General features: G+C 42.3%; 1 protein-coding gene across 2 annotated transcripts in view; it reads right to left on the reverse strand.

Moving 5' to 3' along the window:
• LOC146708452 (axin-2-like) overlaps window positions 1-15,764 on the reverse strand; it is a 92,669-nt gene extending 76,905 nt beyond the window's left edge. Inside the window, exons 1-2 of one of the 2 annotated variants that reach the window (XM_085460337.1) lie at window positions 15,568-15,764; window positions 692-893 (exon numbers count right to left, since the gene is read on the reverse strand). The gene's annotated coding sequence lies outside the window, so the exon portion shown is untranslated. Of the gene's footprint in view, window positions 1-691; window positions 894-13,285; window positions 13,593-15,567 lie in introns of those variants that run through there. The other variant, XM_085460336.1, reaches the window with a different exon arrangement.
• Between the last annotated feature and the right edge of the window lie 5,839 nt (window positions 15,765-21,603).

The following is a 21,603-nucleotide window of genomic DNA, read 5'->3' on the forward strand; positions in this document are numbered from 1 at the left end:
CACACTACCATGAATATTACTTCCTGTGTGCTGATTTACTGTACGTGCATCTGTGGCATATTTGTACTGACCGATATCACGAGCTGGGGGAAAACCCTTCCTAAATTCGCCTTATTTTGACGCAATCTCAGAAAAATCAAACATCCCCTCGTCAGCCAACTGGCAGGAGCGCTGCCTTTGGTCAGTTAATGTGAAGAGTGACAGACTCTTCCGAAACAGCAACAGGTCAGGCCAAACCGCAGCTCTAGCTTTCTCACGGCTGCTCGATCACCCACTATAAACACCACATCCTCATCCATCCGTCTATCTGTTCGTTTATCCATACTTGCATCGGCACTTGTCGACCCTCAACAACCTCACAGATTCACATGTTAAAGTGTTGACCTCTTACACAGTCTTGTTGGGGTAAGCCTGACAGGCCAGAGGATGAAACGGGGGAGCTGTCATTGATTACAGGTGATTGGAAGCAAACGGTTCATGGAAAGGAGACTGTTGTGGAATACTATGAAATAAAAACACAGACACTTGTTCAGAAAAGAGGGAAAAAAACATTTAAGACAAAAAAAGAGCCAAATGCTTACACTAAAAAATGCAAACACAAATTTGTGATGAGTTTCATGTTGGTGGGGGAGTTTGGAGATTGAACAAATGGGAAAGGAGAGCACACTGAACATCACTTGGTGTCTCTCACTGTTGACTGAAGTCCACTGAGTCTGCTCAGAGAGCGAAGTCCTCCATTCCCCCGGTTCTCCGTTGTCATCCTTTGCCATGTTTGACTCTCCACTCTCCTCTTCAGGCACTCCTTGGCCGTTATGGGAACACTGGGCACTGCTAGCTAAGCCACCTTGTTGACATCCTTCCCATGGCTCGCCACCATCACCTCGCTTTGTACCCTGAAACGGACAGGAAGAACACATCACCCACGGAGGTAAGCATGGGAACATTTCATCATAGGAGAGCACAGGTGACAATGGTGGTCTGAGACAGGTAGATGTATTCTATTATTCACAGCCCAGCAAGGGCGTCAGATCTCCCCGGTGATCGCTACAGAGGCTGGTGTCAGAGGTGACATCAAACAGACAAGAGCTTGGTGACAGCCGCCGACTACGCCGCCGATCAGGTAATTCCCAGGTGCCCCCGCAAAGGTCTCCACTCTGGAGGCACCAGTGGGATCAGGAAAGGCCACCTGGAAACACAGGTCAAAGCTTTGATCCAATCAGAGGAAAAATCCAGAAGGGAGAGGCTTTTATGAATGCGGGCAAGAGGGAAATGGTCGGCTGTCATTTTGTATTTCGGGAGCGTAACATGCAGCCAAAAGGAATCCAGCACCAGCAGTTGCTCCATCATTATTTCATATGCAGCTCACTTTAGATGCTTCTAGACTAACACACAAGGTGGAAACAAAAAAGGGCCCATGATAATCGTTATTGTTAAACCGCATATTTTATGAGGTCCCTCCCGATTAGAAAGTCAATTGCTGGTTATGTATTCACGCAGGCTGTGAAAAGGCACTGAGAGAATGACCCTCAAGCTTGACCTTGCACGCTTTGAACTTTTTCTCCTCAGCCCCCCTCCTGTCTCTCTCTCTCTTTTTCTTTCTCCCTCTCCTTCTGCCTGCACTTGGTCCCAGGGAACGAATGCTTTGATTTGGCCCGTCCAGCTGCATAAGTAAACCACATTACATTTTAGGAATGTAAATAACAGAAAGTGCTTTTGTGAAAAATTCATTGGATGCTCCCAGCTGGACCACATAATTATTTAGAGAGCATATGTAAATACCTCTTACGATTATGGAGGAATGCATGCAATTTCCCTTTCAAGGCCCTAACTGGTCATTTGGTCTGGAGATAGGAGGTCACAAAGACAAAGAGGGAAACTATAGAAACACTGTGTGCCATAGCAATAAACCACGGTGATCTGATCAAGAGTTCCAAGTGCTCTTTAGACCCCCAAAGCGAGAGCCAGCGTCTATAGCTGGAGTGTCATACATATATATATATATATATATATATATATATATATACACATATATATACATATATACATATACATACATATATACATATACATATACATATATATACATATACATATACATATATATATACATATACATATACATATATATATACATATACATATACATATATATATATACATATATATATATATATATATATATATATATATATATATATATATATATATATATATATATATATATATATATATACATATATATATGTATACAGAGCATCCTGCGAGAGCTCCAGGCTGACACAGCTGCAGAAATGCTATGATATCATTGCAACTTAATACCATTCGTCAATGTTATGAGAGATAATTTGTCAGTACTGTCAGCAGAACGCATCGTCATCCCCGCTCACTAGGAACGCATCCACGTCAAGCTGAAAAACATACATGGTTTGTGGTTGTCAAACACAGTTCTGGACAAGATAACCCTAATCTTGATAGCATGATATCCTTAGACGAGTATATTCTGATAAGATCAAATGTATACTTTACACCACACAGCACATCTGCCAGATGTCGAGACGGGGATGAGCTCAGATTGGCTGCCATCGCTCATCACTTCCTCCTCGCTAAGAACTGTGCACACAGGCAGGGCTGACTTCCTGACTGTCTGGAACATTGCTTGTCTGTGCAGAAGAAGGGACATGTCTTTAGACTGACAGGGCTGCTCTTTGGAAGCAAGTATCTATTCTTCTATCGAGAGTAAAATATGCACACACAAAAAAGAAAAATCGCTTTGCTAAATACAGTGACTTTCAAACTTCTAGCTGATTTTCTTCTCATGTCCTTCTCATGTCCTCTACCATATATTCTGCTTTCATGCAGACTAACAATGATACAGACTCCGAATCCCCCCCGCTTTCCCATGATCAAATGTTACAACACTGACAACCAAGCATCTCCTCAGCAAACACACAACTTCCCCAAAGGTAGGCTGATATGATATGAGTGAATATGTGGATAGCTGTGATCTTTTTCTCTGTCAAACATCAGTGTTTTCTCCCAAGACAAGAGAATGGTGACAAGACAGAAAAAAAACACACTCAAACAATAAACTGTGTCATTGAGGAGGTGATCGAGGAATAATAATTAATGATGGCCATGCAGCAGGACAAAGATACTCTCCAAAGACCAGACTGCTTTCCCCCGAGGGACAGAATGGGGCTTCAATTAACTGACAGGCGGACGTATTAGAATTTCTATCATGGGCCTTGGCGAGCTAGTGAGATTCAGGACTACAATGCTTTGAAAACCAGTGTGGTTTCCCCATCAAACGCGTCCTCTAGGGCCTTTGATCTGCTGGGTGGTATGTGTCCTTGGAGATATGCGTCTACTTCCTCAAAGCTCTTTGTTGCCAGCACCTCATTTTCCTGTGCTGAGGTTTAGTGCAACAGCAACAGCAGGCTCTGCCGCATTCATTCTCAGACAACAGAAACGGCACATCCACATCATGACACACCAGGTGATTTTAAGCATGCATGATGCTTGACACACTGGTGTGTGTGCGTGTTTGCATAAACATACAGAATAAATGTAGTCGATGAAGTACGATCATCTGAGGACAGTTTGTACAGAAACTATTTCTATGAGTTTTGAAATTTACAACCACCTTGTCATTAATTAAACCATATCAAAACAAGATCGAATTATTTTTGATAATATTTGATAGCCAAAGTCATCCCTTTAGCTTTCTATACATATAATTCAGTGGAATCTCTTAATAGTGATGTACGTGGACATTTTTTCTCATTTGACACTCAGTTTATCATCTCCAGTCTACAGCCAGTCTTTTGAAGCTCGCTGTGGAGTAAACTGATATCAAGACTTCCTTTTTCAGTTTACTACTACTAATAATAATAATCATAATAATAATATTCTACTAAAATTAACTTGACTGTTTCCCTGCATGCAATCAAAAAACATGTTTCTGCTATCCTGCAGATTCATATCCATATGCATATGTGTGTTAATAGAGTCTATAGTGTTTGACAGCTGACAGTCTATAAAGAAAGAGTTTCACCAAGAAGCAAAAAGGGGAAAAAAAGAGAGAGGGATGGCACAAACAAAGCATCCTAAAGTGGATGCTACAAGTGTGTGGTGCACTTTAACTGTCAGAGATAGAGATCTGTTGGATATTGATGTCATCTTTCTATTTCACTGCCAAGGCACATTCTCAAAAACTCTCAATAGAAGAATGGCAGCGAACATGGAGACGTGATCTCTGTTACGTCTGCGCTAATTGTTGCAAGGATAACCTGTAGAAAAACAAGTCTAAAATTTTGACTCACTGGTGAGTTAAATCAAAGGAACTCCCCTCCCAACATGAACACATGTCAGACTGAATGAATGAAGTGAAACAAAATAGGGTTAGTGGTGGGGCGATCGTGGCTCAAGAGTTGGGTGTTCGTCTTGTAATTGGAAGGTCGCCGGTTCGAGCCCCGGCTCAGACAGTCTTGGTCGTTGTGTCCTTGACACAAGACACTTCACCTACCCCCTACTGGTGATGGCCAGAGGGGTCGATGGCGTGATATGGCAGCCTCGCCTCTGTCAGTCTGCCCCAGGGCAGCTGTAGCTACAACTGTAGCTTGCCTTCACCAGTGTGTGAATGTGAGAGTGAATGAATAGTGGTATTGTAAAGCGCTTTGAGGGGTCCTGAAAAGCGCTATATAAATGAAATCCATTATTATTAGCCTGATAATCAGACAGAACTGCTGCATCCACACCTAAAGCCGGATGTGCTGAAACACACAAGGTGCATTCACCAACATATGAAATTTTGTTCAGTGTAACCCATAACTCTTGAGTAGTTTCCAGTGTACGAACAGGTTAATAAAAGACATGACTGAGATACCTGTAGGATTAAATTTGCTTGTCCCACAGTAGTGACAGCGGTTTCAGGTTTGTACAGGTTGCTTTTTGTCTCTTTTGAATCCCTCAACTTTACAGAAGTCCAGCACTAATCGCAGTACTATGTAGGAGGACTCCTTTGATCCACAATCAGCCTAAATGTTTCACAAGGTTTTGCATTAAGTTTAACTAAACTCAACATTGATCCCAAACCTGCATTTCTAAGAGGCCAAAGTTATTATGGTGGAAGTTTCATCACAAAAATTCAACATCAAGGGATTTTTCTGCATGAGGCTTTGAAATCTTGAAATTATGTAACCCTGTTCTACTTCCTACTCTCCACTAAAATATCAAGCATGGCAAAAAAAACCCAACTTGCTACAATCAATCTAAATGTTGGCTGTAGCAAGATAGCTTTTGGGGTAAAAGCCAGGCAGCCCCCTTACTGCTGCCAGAAACCCCCCCACATGTTCACTGACGTCAGCAGCCACTCTCACCGGCCGACTCTCCCTTGAACTGCTCGGTCAGTTTCCTGTTAGGTCCCGACACAATATGCACGAATGCTCCATCTTGCAGCGTTGCTTCCCTGTGAAGTGGTGTTCAGGTTACATTCCTCCCAGCTAAAGCCCTCGGCCCTCCCCAGCCACAGCCAATCTGTAAACTGTTTACACTTCACTTCCCACACCTGGACCGGGGCCAAGGCAAATCTGGAACAAGGCCCACAAGAAAGAACCAACAGATAGGCCCTTAGACTTGAGCAGGAGAGGAAAGATTGTGTCTTGGGCTGGAGTGGAATATTGACTCACCACCAACACCGCCCTGTTCTCTTTTTCTCTCTCCTAGAGTACAAGAGGAAGTTTGATCTGGAAACAGATCCATTTGTTCAACAGTCTGCTGGCCCACAAAACTAAGACATGCTGTGCTCTCATCACATAAATATCTTATTAAGATTTCTGATAACTTTTCCGATCATACAGCAACATCACATGGGACAGACTCCAGTGTTTCCTTGAGTTTTACTGATAGCGTGCTTCTCAACGCTCCGTGCAGATAGATTATATTTATGTATTTATGCACCACCCCTCATATGCCTCCCTTTTTGAAGTGATTAAAAGTCCCTTGAAATCACACGACTGATGCACCGGTGCTCTGCTGTACATCACTGCATAAGAGAGGATATCATAGATAACTTGTCTTTGAGTCGTGCTACTTCTGCCATGTCATTTTTTGTGCGCACTACAGCTCGTGTAAATGGAAGCCCAATCCCTGATACATTTTGTAAGTGTGATGTAAGACTGAGACAGAAAGAAATCTTCAGTTCCCCTGTGTATGTGGGGGAAAATTAGGATTAGGAAAACATTCAATTGAAAGGATAAGTGAAAATCTGTTGAGTATGTATTATGACGTAAGAAAAAAAAACCACAAGAAATTTGTGATTTAACAAAGTGAGGTACTGCTGACACACACTTCGTGGACCCATTATGGTTTTCCTAATTTTCCATCGTATTCCCCCAACAATGAAACAACCCCCTTTGAGCAAGCACTTGGCAACAATAGGAAGGAAAAACTCCCTTTTAACAGGAAGATCAAATTGTGACTGGTTGGGCGTTGGGGGTGGGGGCAGCACAAAAGACATACTATGTAAGAGAGACAGAGATTAATAATAATTAACTATGTGAGACCAAGGAGTAACTAAACACTTGACACACTAAGCAGGAAAGTGCATGAGGGACGGGTAAAGAGGCCATGCTGCTAACGAGTCAACTACTAATTAAGCTAAGTTAGCGAATCCCTAGAAACAGTAAATGAATACTGTGAATATAATTAGCAGGTTATTCACCAGAGTGTGCTTTGGAGAAAAAACATATGAAAACTATGAAATAAGCCATTATCTAAGTTTTTATTTAAGTGGGCTACACTGTACCGTTTGTAAAAGGAACAGGAAGCGATACTATACTGCAGAGAGAGTCAACACCAAGTTCATATATAATATATATGCACCGTTACAAAGGTGGATATTCATATTAAACATGGGTTTAATGTGAAGTGAACTTTAAGCTTCAAATAACATCAGCTTAAAGCTCAGGCTTCAAACTGCTCAGGTTTTCTACAGGAGCACTGGAGCCCCACCCACCTGCTGTTAAAATCTTTTGTGTAGGAGGGGCAGCCAATCAGAAGACAGTTGGATTAAAAGAAGGAAGAAGACCTACATTGTCCTATTTCAGACCAAGGATGACAGCAAGTCCCATTATTTGTGAAAAAAGGATTATTTTTATGCAGTGACTCATGCAAAGCTCCTCTAGCAGAGTCTAATAAAAAAAAGGAGTTGATTATTATGTAATATATGCTCTTTAAATACTATGTTACTGTGTTTACTATATTAAGCTATGCTATTAACAGAAAGTCTACAAAAGTACGCCATGTGAATAACAATTACTATGGGTGATGATTACATTTATTTCTGAAATAATGAGAGGGCAACATGAATTAAATACACTGGGGAATAGAGACCCACATTCTGTGTTATGCTTTGTAATAAAGTTTCACTAGATGAAGAGCAAAAATGTAGCCTTTTACTCAGCAGTGAGGGGAGAAGATAAATCCAAATTTAGTCCTGCTACAAAATACTGGCCACATTTACGGTACAAGACTGGCTTGGACTATTAATTGCCCCTTTGTCCGATTTGCTGTCGCCTATGTATGTGGCAGTGGTAAAGAAAGACATTTTTAATAGCTGGAGTTAGAGCAAGATGAGCAAGGGAGAGTAAAAGCTAAAGTAAACCCATAAAACCAAACTAGTATGTCCTGCAGTCACATGTATATTGAATACCAATCAGAGGCATGGGGCTTGCCAGCATCGGCGCTGCACTCATTTCCAATGCGCACACTGTAGCTCAATCAGTAGAGCCCTGGCGGATAAAAAGGGATCGCTTGCCTGGCTCTCTGAATATTAGCTAATGCCACATTTGCAAGTCTTCAAGAGCAAAGGGTGAGTGGGTAGAGGGGGAATAAGAGGGAGATGGGAGAGATATGAAAAGATAGAGAAACAGAGGGATGTGAGAAAGGGAAGATAAAGACAGAAATAGTGTGAATGCAAGAGAAACATTTAAAAAAAAAACTCTGCTCTGTTTGGGACTGTTGGAAAAAAAAGATTATTTCTTGCAATAAATTGAATGGCTTTGTGGAGCACAAGTGATGGAAGTGACGCCTGGATGGGGATTATGCTCTTTTCATCATAAAGCCCCATCTGGTATACTAGCAAGACCACGTCTGTCCAGGCCTCTCGCCCTTTAAAGTGCCGGCTTGGGTTACACATCAATCCAGTCCTGTTGCAGCTGTGCTGGGAAAATAAGACAGAGCGATTCTACACATACATGGCAGAGCACATGCTAACACGCACACAAAGAAATGCTCATCAATTACAAAAGTGTGTGTACACATGCAAATAGACAGATGGAGGAACAGGGAGGCACACAGAAAGAAAGATTTCACGCATGCAGACACACACACACACACACATATATACCCCCCTGCTCCCATGCCCCAGTGCACAAAGTCCCAACAGAAACAATGGCAAAAAACCAAAAAGGACATCTCTGTTTTTGAAGCATGCCTATTTCTAACTTGAAAGAGCCAACCATAATTAAAACCAATGGGCAGCAATGCGAGATAAATGAATAGCAGAGCATTCACCAGACCCCTCCTCATCTTTTAACTAAACCACTGGTCCGGTGTATGGCAGATGTTCCAGCTCCATTTGATGTGTGCGTGTGTATGCCCATGTGTTTGTGTGTACATTTCCACGAGTTTGTGTGTCTGCACTGACTGGCGGGACATTATCGTTTGTCATTTCCTTCTCCTCTGTCTTTGCAGATCCATCACGGCTGCGCTTACATACATAAACCTATCACGAGCTCAATTTTTCTTTTTCCTTTTTTTTTTTTTTATAAGAACCAGATTTCCCCTCTGCATGTGCAACACATACAGTCACATGACTCAGAACTAGTAAAATAAAATACCTTCTGTTACATTACCAGAAGCCATTTGGACTTGTGTTACATCTAAAGAGCTGTGTCCAGGGATCTAATTAATATAATATTATTGAACATTAAATCAAAGTTTGCATGTTTTTTGAGGAACCTGTGAGTTGAAATCATTAAATGTTTTAGTCAATATATCTGAACAGCATTTAGACTTGTATTGCAGAGAGCTGAAAATGCAAACGTGATTCACAGCCAATAAAGAAAATAGAGTTAAACTATATAAAACCACCGAATTATCCTTTTTTTCCCTTTACAACTTCTTTAAAGGAGACAAGATTTAACTGATGGGTCACATTTCTCCCGCAGATGTAAAATTATTCTTTTTAGACGATTTCTGCCTTTTAGCCACAAATGATATTAGATGTCACACATTACCTCGGAGGACGTGATTCACTCTAGCTACGTAAGACCTTTAATTCTCCTGTCTAAATTGGCTCCGGAGGATGATTGTTCATCTTTAGACCGTGTCATCCTCACATTGGACCTCATCAGCGGAAGAAAGGCCCACCATCATTATCTCGTGATCTGCCTATTTCTGCTCATTCCTACACCAATGAGGATATGAACAAAGAGGATAATACTACAAATGGATAAAGATAAATGGAAGTCAATTTCACTGGAATTAAAACAAGTGTTTGATTCATTTGGAAAGGAAGCGTTAAAGAGGAATTTAATTTGATTTGTTTGGCAGTTTGGTCTCGCCACTGACCATTCTGAATGAAGAAGTTAACGCAGCCTCTCTCTCTGTGCTTTAAAATAATGAACAATGGAGAAAGAGAAACAGAGGGAGATTGGGATGGGTGGGGGGAGCAATGTTATGACTCTATTGAAAATTGTGCTGTTAACAAATTGGTGGGCCTCAGCTGTTTTCCAAGACTTCAGCCTGCAGGTACATTTGTCTGCCTGTTTGCTTGTCTCTCGCTTCATTGTAGTGTTTCTTTCAATGCCGGACTTTCAGTTATATCTGGACAGCCCAAATGACAACGCTGCCGGCAAGAAAGAAGTAGTTGATGGACGAGAAGTGAATAAAAGGAGCCCGAATCGCCGCTCCAGCGCTCCCCCCCCACTTTCCCCTCCTCCTCTGTCAGCCGTTCTGGACAGCCCCGAGGAGATCAAACCTGTTTGTAATCCTGCTCTTCCTCTTCATGTCTGTGTGTTTACAACCTGACCACATTGCTACAGTACACTCCCTCACAGCTCTGTCTGTGCTTCACGTCTCTCTCTATTAAATCAGATGTAGGAAGGTGGGGAAGAAAAGGGATGCATTCATTGTCCTTGGCTGACAGATTTTCAGAAGGACGGTTGCACAGAGCTTGTTTTTCTGCACTGCACTGACAAGTGATAGGCAATTAATTTCCACAACCACTTCCCCCCATCTTCACTTGGTCATCAGAGAAATTTCCAGCCTGGGGTCTGAGTGAGCCGTGAAGTGTCTGCCGGATGGCTGTCGTCAGATGGTTGGTTCTACTTCTGGTTCACTCTTGGGAAGAATGCAGGCTGACTGGTAGGGAATGACGTTTCCTCTCGAGCAGTCTGAAGGCCTTGTTTCTCTTTTGTCCATGCTCGGGTTCTTTTCAAACACAGTAATTTGCGGAAGGGGACCCCAGCCACAGATCACAGGATCTGGATCTGTGGGGTTGGTGTGCAGGGGAACGGCCTTTGGGGCGCAGTCGTGGAACTTCTTCAATGGAAACCACATGGCTTTAGATGGGCAACCTCTGGGTGGTCCAATCAGCATCAAGAGGACATTTACTGACACATATGTCTCTAGCAATTGACTTCAACCCTGTGAAACATTCGCTTTTTATTCGTCTTTTTTGAGATGTTTCAAAATGTGATTTAGTGGAAGACATTAGCAGTTAATTACATGATGCCATAAATGAATTGCAAGCAGGTTGCTTTGGGTTTCCCAAGGGCCTTTGTGGCTTCTTTGACAACTTAATCAAGCCAACTTTTATGGTACTTGAGATCTTCTGAAAAACAGAGTTGTAATAGCCAAAACAAAAATCGAATAAACACTAATAACATTTGAAATAAATCGATAAATCTTTTCAGACAATACAGAGTTGTTAACATCTCCCCAGGCCTCAAGGTCAGAAAGAAAACAGGACTCACAGAGTTCACCACATCTAACCCCAGTCACTAAAACGTTGCTAATCTGCATCACAAGAACAGCAATCATCTCACTTCAGTGGCTTTCCGACCAAAAGCCCTCTCGGCCCGCAACAATCTGACATCATTGTCTGCAGACTCTCCAGAACTTTTGTGGTGTGTAATTCCAGAGCAATGGGAAAATCCCTTCCCTCCAACTCGGAAGTGAGCGTGAATAAGCAACATTTCACTGGGTCAGCTGGTTTCATGTGTAACTGACTATTTTTTCAGCAGAGACACACACTAAGATGCTTTAGAGCACAGAGGGAGGCTAATAGGAAATGTTAAGCTTGGATATTATAAAGCCTAAATGATATTGCATATTTATCTACAGGATTATTCTATTCTAAATGAAAGCATTAACAATGATACTGGGCAACTTTTGATAAAAATATCGATGACATTGTGAAGTTTTTTTGAAGCCGTCGCTGTGTTAATGCTCGAGTTCACAATCTGCAGTTGATCCCATTATCTCCATTTTAGTAACAAGTTGTTTGGATTGCAGTTGGCTTGGGGTTGCATGAAGGTTAAACAAGTAAATAGTGTTTTCCCCATGCCTTTAGCAGTGCTGATTATCATCTTAAATGGCATAATAGTACAGCAATCAGTTTGTAGTTTAGATCTTTGCCTGGATCCAGTTTCCCATTATGAGGCTGGGTCTGCTTCGGCCAAAATGCTTCAAAAGCTCATTCTAAATGGACAGACCAGGCCCCATAAAGAATAGTAGAAGGTGAAGGTTTGGCCACTCGGTTGGGCTGGATTAGAAATAGTGGCCTGGAGGAAAAAGTGATGTAACCTCTGTTTTACTTAAAGCCTGGCATTAATCTGAGTAGAGCCAACATTCTTAGCCTCTGACTTTGAATTCCCCTAAATGTGGTTCTGGTTACACAAGATTTTATACTTTCTCCTCAAGAAAAGAGCTGAGTCAAAATTAGTATGTAATAAAACCTACTATTTATCAAAAACAAAGAAAAAAAAAGAAACCGTTGTATCCACTGCTTTGTCCCACCATTGCTGACTGAAAAAGCCACACATGGAAAATTAACCAACAGTTGTACCCACAGTTAATTGGACCCACTTCATAATTTTCAAACAAGCAACTTGTGCAGTTTAAAACAATGAATAGGAAATACTTTGTAGTTCTCCCAGTTTTACATCATCAAGTGTTCTTTAGAAATGAGATGCCAGCACTTTCCCAGACATTTCCACACAAAAAACCTAAAACTGTCCCGCTGCATCACGCTGTTGAGCCGTCATTTGTAAAACTGCTAAACTAAAGTGAACATTTTAAAGAGTCAACTATGCTGATAAATGTGCTTTTTGCCATGCTGACAACTTTCATTTAATTCTCAAGTTTGAAGAGTCAAACACAGGCACTACTGGGGGTCAGTCTGTCAAATGGCGTCCCACAGAGACTCTGCGATAGAGGGACTGGAGCTGGGCGAGGGAGGGGTAATGAGAGGGCAGATAAGGTTTGGTTCTCAAATGAACTGCTAAAAAATAAATCCTAATTATTGCCATCTTACGGACAGGACAATATTCCAAAGAAAAGCAATATTATTTGTGAACGGCTCTAGTTTCTGCAGGTTTTTGAATAACAAGCTAAAGAGATGATGTCCGTAATGGCTACCTGCAGTGCTTGGAAAAAACCAGAGTGCGCCCCCACCAAGCCCTCCATCTTTCACAGAGCTACAAACAGCTTCAGCTTCTCCTTTGGTCTGCCAGCAAAAAAAGAAAAAGAAATGAAAAAAATGAAAGAAAAATCCTCCCCGCAGTTTGAAATAAAAGGCCTGGATCAAACTAACACCAGGAGAGTTTTTCGTCCACTTTGCAACCTGCAGTTTCTGCATATTAGCCTCTTCTACTCTTGGTCCACATCCCGCAGTGAAATGAATACAAAATTGCATTAAAGTTAATGCTACATGACATTTCCCCCCTTCACAAAATTTGCCTTGCTTTTTGAAACGGTTCTTGTGGCTGTGGAAATTTTGTAAAAACCACCTGCAGGAGTGATTTACCAATTTGCTAAAGTGCACCTAAAGCAATCCGATAGCTCCATCCAACAACCTGAAACATCATGTTAACCGTGCTAATGGCAATGTTGAACATGGCATACCGGCAGTAAAAATAAATAATGCATTAATACTTTGTATTAATGGCAGAAAAGAATCACGACTCTAAAAGCATCAGACATGATGGAGACCCCCTACCTGGCAGCCCCTGTATCCACGACCCCCACTGTTTGTGTATTTTCGAACCATGGCGGCCCATTGACTGCCTCCCCCGGATTGCCAATTTCCTGCTGGTGGTCCAAGGTTTCGCCTGTCCTTTCTCAGCATTGTGCAACTGGAATCGGTGCGTCCTCCCCTGTTCACGCTGCGGTTGTAGCTCCACGATCTGATTGGACAGCGCTCAGCGAGACTTCATCAGCTGAACATCCCTGTCGTCATGACAACTTGCCAATATCCCAACAGGGGTGTGTTTGTGGAAGGGTGGGGTGGCGGGGCACGGCTGCTCTCTTGCCTCCGAACGCCTGGTACGCGACAGCGATTCATTTTACATCATCGTTACCTCACCGCTGCTCGCTTCCCCCTTCCCAGACCTAGCGGGTTAAGCTAATCTGTGTAGCATGCGATGTTGGAGAATGCATGGGCCACTGTGCTTGCCACAGTCTGTGAGTCTACAACCAGCTGTCCCATCAGGGTTTCTCAGACCAATGTCTCGCACCACAGGATGCCAAATCAGCTTAAAACGATGAGTATAATCACTATTCTGTCACATGACATTGAGAAAATGGATGGCAAACCCAAAGTGAAGCTTCTAACTCTAACCAATGAAAAAGTTTGCTTTTCTTTTCAGTCTTAAGCCTGCTCCCCATATTATGATTTCCCATCCACACACAAAGGCAAAATTACAAAGGGAACTGAAGTTTAGACAGTTTTTTGGAAACCATGGAAACTTGACACAAACTTTTGAGAAAGACATTTTACTTTCTATTCTCAAATGGCCTTTATCCTTGTATCCCAATACTTGTCACTGACATCATTCCCATGAAAATTTGAGGCCAACTTATGCCAGACTAAAAAGACTATTGTACCACTTCATCGTTCTGCTAACTCAGCATACAGTTAAGTTCAAAGAAAGTGAAACAAATCTCAGAGAATCAGGCTGGAACAGAGCAAAAGACATCAACAAAAGACAGAAAGAAGAGAGAAAAGAGGGGGAAAGTGAGAGGAAAGTAAAAGCAAGGCATTATCTTGTTGTCAGCCATGCTACCAAGAGCACAAACAGATGAATGTTTGGCGGGTGAGACACCCGCTGTGCTGCTAGCCTGCTAGCCTGCGATTAGCACCAAGCAGACGAATGGTTCCCAGGGTTCTCTCCCAGTTACCTCCTGCCGAGCTGGAGACGATGACCTTGGCCGCTGCTGGAGTTCTCCTCCCCTGCTAGGAATGAATGGTGAGCCAGGACAGAGAGCCCTAGCCTCCGTTCGCTTTTGATTGCTAATCCCCCAAACATTGTACACCACCCGGCACCCTACCTGGCCTTCTAGCCAGAGGCTGCTTGGTGGTGGCCATTGAAAGCAGGTGATGAATGGGGCAGAGCTGCTGGAAGCCAGGCTCCCTGGGTAGCAGGGAAACTCTGTAGGCCCACAAATGTGTGTGGCTCTCATCTGTTTTTGTAGATTTCTGAAGATAAAAGGATGCCCCGGATCAGTCCTTGGTGTTTAAGTCTCGTTGAGTGGATAACATTTTGCCAACTTAGCCATATGATAAAGTATCAGGGTGCTGATGAAATGTAAACACAACTATTCACAACCCTTGTAAGGGTGGAGATACCAGTCCGTGCATGCAACACATTTGCTGCCACAAACTCATTAATGAAAAAACAAACAAACAAACAAACAAACAAACAAACAAACAAACAAACAAACAACAAAACCCTAAAAGCCAACAACTGGAAAAAACAATAGCTCCTCTGCTAACCAGAGGAGCTAGCATACGTTGATCAAGTGTGGTTTGGGAGATTACGGAAACCTCTTAAAGAGATAGTATCCTTTTTTTTCCCTACCACCACCCAGCATGGGTTTGAGCCTGAATGCAAATCTATATCAGCATTTTAATGGCTCTCAGTCTTTTTATCAAGTCGCTAACAGAGCAATCTGAGCATTTCGGGAACCATTCCAGGATACAATCTATAGAAAATTTGAATGACATGCATAATAACGCAATAATTTTCCCATGGAAACTTTTCATAAATATTCCTCGGTACATAAGCTATGCATTGTATGGCATTCACCGTGACGAACAGAAGGCACCAATACAATAACACTTCTCCAATGCGGTAACACTCGATACTGCTAAATGCTAAATGTTGTTGCCCCAGTCACATGGAATCCCAAATACTGCTAAATGCATTTCGGCGGCAGCAACACAAAAAAAAGAGTAAAAAATAGAGCAATGGCACAAAGTGAAAAAATGAAAACACAAACCTTCTCATTGTAACGTCAGCAGCATGTTCACGAGAGACTGCTGGATGCCAGACTCTTAAGGGGACCGAAGCTGAATTCAATGCCTCTTGTCAGGGGAGCTTGATGTGATTATCGCCCCCTGCTAGGGCAGCGATAGTGAAGTTGTCTGGCACTGGCAGGGACGCTCAAACAGCACTGCGGGATGCCCTCCTCGCTGTCCCACTCCAGGACCATCGCTCTGGACGCAACAGGGGGTGGGAAGCATGTGTACATGTGGATGTGTGCGTGCATGTGCGCATGTGTGAATGAACGTTGTGTTGATATTATTGTTCTGCAGGTTTTCACTCTTGTTACTGCTGCCGTTTAGTAGCAAACAGGACTTCTGAGATGGGCTCCCATCACTGAGCTAAAAACTGCTGTTCAAGGTCAAGGTGCTGCCGACTGCCCACTTCTGGGCTTTTTTCTTTTATATATATATGCCTCAGCACACAAACCAATTTTAAGATATTCCCCAGCGTGTGTACATATTTGTGTTTGCCAGAGAGTGAATAAAAATCATTGTTCAGGCCGCCTAAGGATCATTTCCCTCCCCCTCTCTTCACCGAGGAGTCCGTCCCTCCCGGCTCATATCGACAGACACACTGCTGCTTATTGATCTATGAATTTGTACAATATGATAATAACAATACATCTTTTTTCGTGGCGGTATTGTGATGTGTCTTAATTTTTTTCCTTGTCTGTTGCATTTGTCTTTATCAAGTATTGTACCAAAGGAGTTGGATACAACATAGAATGCATCTGAACAGCAAACTGGGCCAAAAAACTCTACAAACAATGTGAGTTTTTGTTGTGCTACAACATATATGTTTGCTCAGTTCTAGGCTTGAAGGCATACATGAATTACAATAGACTTGATTAGCAAAAAATGTAAAAAGAAAAAAAAAAGCATAAATAAAAGACAGGGAAAAGAAGGCCTCGGGATAATGAAAGTTTCTCCTAAGGATATGTTTATGCATGCAGAAAGGAACACGAGTACAACAGCAGGCATAAAAAGATGAAATCTTGCAGCACAAACATGCGACACAGCAACAAAGATGACAGGTTTGATGGGGTGATGCATATGTGATTTGACCACCCAGGCACGAGATCAAGACTGCACTGCCTTTTGGGTTATCAGGGCATTTCAGTAAATTTCCCCACATTGTACCACCCAGCCCCCCTTTGCTTTCTGTGCTGTCCCCCTGGAGGCAAAGGGGGTAAAATAAGACTTCAAAGCAACTCCAAAATAGTCCTGACACAAACTCATTTCCTCATGTTACATGAAGGGGGCTGGCAGACTCGCTAGACTGTTCTGACTCTGGTATGTCTCAGCCTCCTGCTCTGTGCTACCTCATAACAAGCAGCGGTGACAGAATGCCATTTTGACAGCGATTATGGATAGTCTGACATAGACTTAAAAGGAGCCAGATGGGGGTAGAATTTACAAGAGCCTATCTGTGGGTCATGCTGGGCTCAGATGAGATGAGGAAATGGGAGCTCATTTAAGGGGATGCTATTAGCAGCGAGGGACCACAAATGACTGCAACTTGGAACTTTATTAAGACAAAGCAGCAAAGTTTAGGACAGCCTGCACATTTAGGCTGTAAAATTGCTATTCTTGACATTTTGACCACGGAGTTAAGGAAGATCAGAGGAGCTGTGTTTGTACTAAAAACATGGGTTAAAGGGTCAGTTCACCAAAAAAAAAAGAAAAAGAAAAAAATGGCTTACATACAATAATACAGCAGTGCAGGTATTTCATGTCTGCTTTTAAAACTTGTTTTGTCAAAGCTCCTGGTATGACACACAAATTGGGACGGGACACAAACTACGAGGCAAACAAACCTTTGGCGCGTGCCACGCTTCCAGCTTTAAATTGTTATATTTTCCAATATTGGTGCAGTTTGTGCATCGAAGGAGTGATGGCAAATCACACCCTTGACAGAATAGAATGCATTTGGTTCAGAAACTACAGTCATTATATTACCCTACATCTCTCTGTCGCACAGTCAAAAAAATAAACATAGGTAAACATTTCAACAATTTTAAAGTAGAAGGCTAGCAACATGTGACAGAATGACAATATTTGAAACCCTAGGGTGAGAAAGGGGTTAAACATAATTGTATTTCTTCACTATGTGAAGTTCATGTTTGCCGCATACTGAACTGAAGCATGATGAGCGCTGCAGTGAGCGTGAGGGATGGGATAAGATACATTATTCACTTAAAATCTGAATGTATTTACTACATTCCATTCTGGTAATCCATTTAAAATTATTAAAAGGATAAAAGCAAGGATATATGACGACATGTGCCTGTGAGTATGGACATGACCCAAAAAGCTGCGCAGATTTACACAGCCCTGAACTTAACTTGGCTGAAATTCAAGAATTTGACACACTTATTGCTAAGAAATTATAAACTGGCTTCAGATCTGAAGTATCATTTGGAAAGATACTGCCCTCGCTGGAGCTCTTCCCATCAAAAAGACTTTTCCATTTTAAAGTTTCTGAATGTTTTTCCTCCTTTTCTCCCCAAGTCTGTGGTGTGATAGAACCGATAAATGTTATTTTATCAGACATTTGATGGTTAGAAAAGCATCTGCAGGCTGCAAATGGTAGGAAATGGCATTATTTGGCCAATGGGTATCAAAAATATGACTGTTCATCGGTTGATGAATTTTATCCCGGGGTGGGGGGCAGGGGTGGGGGGGAGGGGGGGCACTGAGGTAATAGTTAGAACTGGATTTTAATAAGGGGTTTTTCCATCAAAAGAAGCAATTTTCCCAAACAATAGAGCTACTTTCTACATGACACCGAATCATTACAGAGTCATCTGCATGATATATTTCAATCATAGAGAAAATGAGCTAAGATTATTAATCAAGATTGGGCGATATTAATATTAGATAAGTCCAGGATGTAATATAGCTTGTATAATGAACCTGGGTAAATTCATAAGCCCATAATTGGTGCAGGCATTAAGTCTCCTCTGTAAATTGATATTGTCACATTACCATCAACGGCATCACCTCCAATTCTAGCTCCCGGACATAAACCCAGACCTATGCATTCTTCTTCTATTTGCCAAAATGAAATAAAGTTCATAAAAGTATGATTCATACAGTTCAACAACATAAAATAATGATTGATAAATAAATGTGTGTAGAAAAATGGATCGCAAATTTCAGGCGGGCGGAACAGAGACTCACTACATCACTCCACACTAAATTTAGATTCTATGAAAGCTATTGGCTTTTTTATTGCTTGAGGATACATTGATTTTTCTCTTTGATTGTTTTTTCCACAGACGCAGGAAGAGGAAAGGCAGCTTCAAACTGATGCGTGGATAGCACAGACATTTCCATGAAGAAAGGATCCAAAAACAGATACCTGGCAGGATGGAGCAACCAAGGACACGCGGTGAAAAGCTGCAGTGTTAGAGGAGTGACACAAACCTGTTGAGCGACTCTTCCGCCCTCCTGCTCGGCTGCTGGGAGGAGGACACTTGTTTCTCACACGGAGGGATTTTTGATCTTTTTGCATTGGCATCCACTTCCTCCATCTACAAAGGCCATGAAAGGGAATGAGTAATTCCTCTATCTGTGTGTACGTGAGTGTGTGACTGTGCGTGTGTGGATGCTTGACCTATTTCTGCTGCACTGACATGAGGCTGGCATTTCTGCCTCACAAGTACAAATGGAGACATGGGCACAAGGTGGTTGTTGAAAGAGCTAATGTTTTAGCTCATGTGAAAGCATAAAATATGTGCGGAAGAGCATACATTTTTATCAACGTCATTCAAACTGTAACATTTCCTGGAAATATACATGCCCCGATAGGCTGGCTTCTTCCTGTCACGCACATGAAATGTGTGTTTGCAGCTGTAAGCGGTATGAATATTTTGTTTTCTGCGGTGGTACTGAACACTTGGAACACTTCAACAAAACCCACACAAACAGTTAAAATACAATAAAGCTAACAAAACGTAATCACCAGCCTTTCAGCAGTTGGGAACAAAGCTAAACAATCTCAGGTTCAAGTCATTATTGTTTAAGAGCTCAAACTCTAAGGCTTCGTCCACACGTACATGGGTATTTTTGTAAACAGAGATTTTCCGTTTTCATTTAAAAAAAAACATCCCATCCACATGTAAACACAAAAAACGCTGTCAAGAACATGCCAAAGCAACAGGTGGCGATATAATCCTAACTGTGAAGAAATATTGGCCAATCAGAAGCCTTGAAGCCTGGGAGGGAAAGAGTAAACAAAGATGGTGCATAGAAGCAGTCTTTCTACAGTGGGGCAAAAAAGTATTTAGTCAGCCACCGATTGTGCAAGTTCCCCCACTTAAAATGATGACAGAGGTCAGTAATTTGCACCAGAGGTACACTTCAACTGTGAGAGACAGAATGTGAAAAAAAAAAAATCCATGAATCCACATGGTAGGATTTGTAAAGAATTTATTCGTAAATCAGGGTGGAAAATAAGTATTTGGTCAATAACAAAAATACAACTCAATACTTTGTAACATAACCTTTGTTGGCAATAACAGAGGTCAAACGTTTACTATAGGTCTTTACCAGGTTTGCACACACAGTAGCTGGTATTTTGGCCCATTCCTCCATGCAGATCTTCTCGAGAGCAGTGATGTTTTGGGGCTGTCGCCGAGCAACACGGACTTCCAACTCCCGCCACAGATTTTCTATGGGGTTGAGGTCTGGAGACTGGCTAGGCCACTCCAGGACTTTCAAATGCTTCTTACGGAGCCACTCCTTTGTTGCCCGGGCGGTGTGTTTTGGATCATTGTCATGTTGGAAGACCCAGCCTCGTTTCATCTTCAAAGTTCTCACTGATGGAAGGAGGTTTTGGCTCAAAATCTCACGATACATGGCCCCATTCATTCTGTCCTTAACACGGATCAGTCGTCCTGTCCCCTTGGCAGAAAAACAGCCCCATAGCATGATGTTTCCACCCCCATGCTTCACAGTAGGTATGGTGTTCTTGGGATGCAACTCAGTATTCTTCTTCCTCCAAACACGACGAGTTGAGTTTATACCAAAAAGTTCTACTTTGGTTTCATCTGACCACATGACATTCTCCCAATCCTCTGCTGTATCATCCATGTGCTCTCTGGCAAACTTCAGACGGGCCTGGACATGCACTGGCTTCAGCAGCGGAACACGTCTGGCACTGCGGGATTTGATTCCCTGCCGTTGTAGTGTGTTACTGATGGTGACCTTTGTTACTTTGGTCCCAGCTCTCTGCAGGTCATTCACCAGGTCCCCCCGTGTGGTTCTGGGATCTTTGCTCACCGTTCTCATGATCATTTTGACCCCACGGGATGAGATCTTGCGTGGAGCCCCAGATCGAGGGAGATTATCAGTGGTCTTGTATGTCTTCCATTTTCTGATGATTGCTCCCACAGTTGATTTTTTCATACCAAGCTGCTTGCCTATTGTAGATTCACTCTTCCCAGTCTGGTGCAGGTCTACAATACTTTTCCTGGTGTCCTTCGAAAGCTCTTTGGTCTTGGCCATGGCGGAGTTTGGAGTCTGACTGTTTGAGGCTGTGGACAGGTGTCTTTTATACAGATGATGAGTTCAAACAGGTGCCATTCATACAGGTAACGAGTGGGGGACAGAAAAGCTCCTTACAGAAGACGTTACAGGTCTGTGAGAGCCAGAGATTTTCCTTGTTTGAGGTGACCAAATACTTATTTTCCACCCTAATTTACGAATAAATTCTTTACAAATCCTACCATGTGAATTCATGGATTTTTTTTTCACATTCTGTCTCTCACAGTTGAAGTGTACCTCTGGTGCAAATTACTGACCTCTGTCATCATTTTAAGTGGGGGAACTTGCACAATCGGTGGCTGACTAAATACTTTTTTGCCCCACTGTATATGGAGGGACAGTACCTGCGTGTGTATATGTAAGTGTGTAAAAACTGCAGATAGCAAGATTAACAGGAACAGTATTTTGTGTATATTCGCCATTGTAGAAATTTAGCTCAT

This window comes from Copadichromis virginalis, linkage group LG6, assembly GCF_057382275.1.
Source record: "Copadichromis virginalis isolate Kocher_CV1m ecotype Utaka linkage group LG6, C_Virginalis_male_GT1.1, whole genome shotgun sequence".
NCBI classification, from domain to species: domain Eukaryota; kingdom Metazoa; phylum Chordata; class Actinopteri; order Cichliformes; family Cichlidae; genus Copadichromis; species Copadichromis virginalis.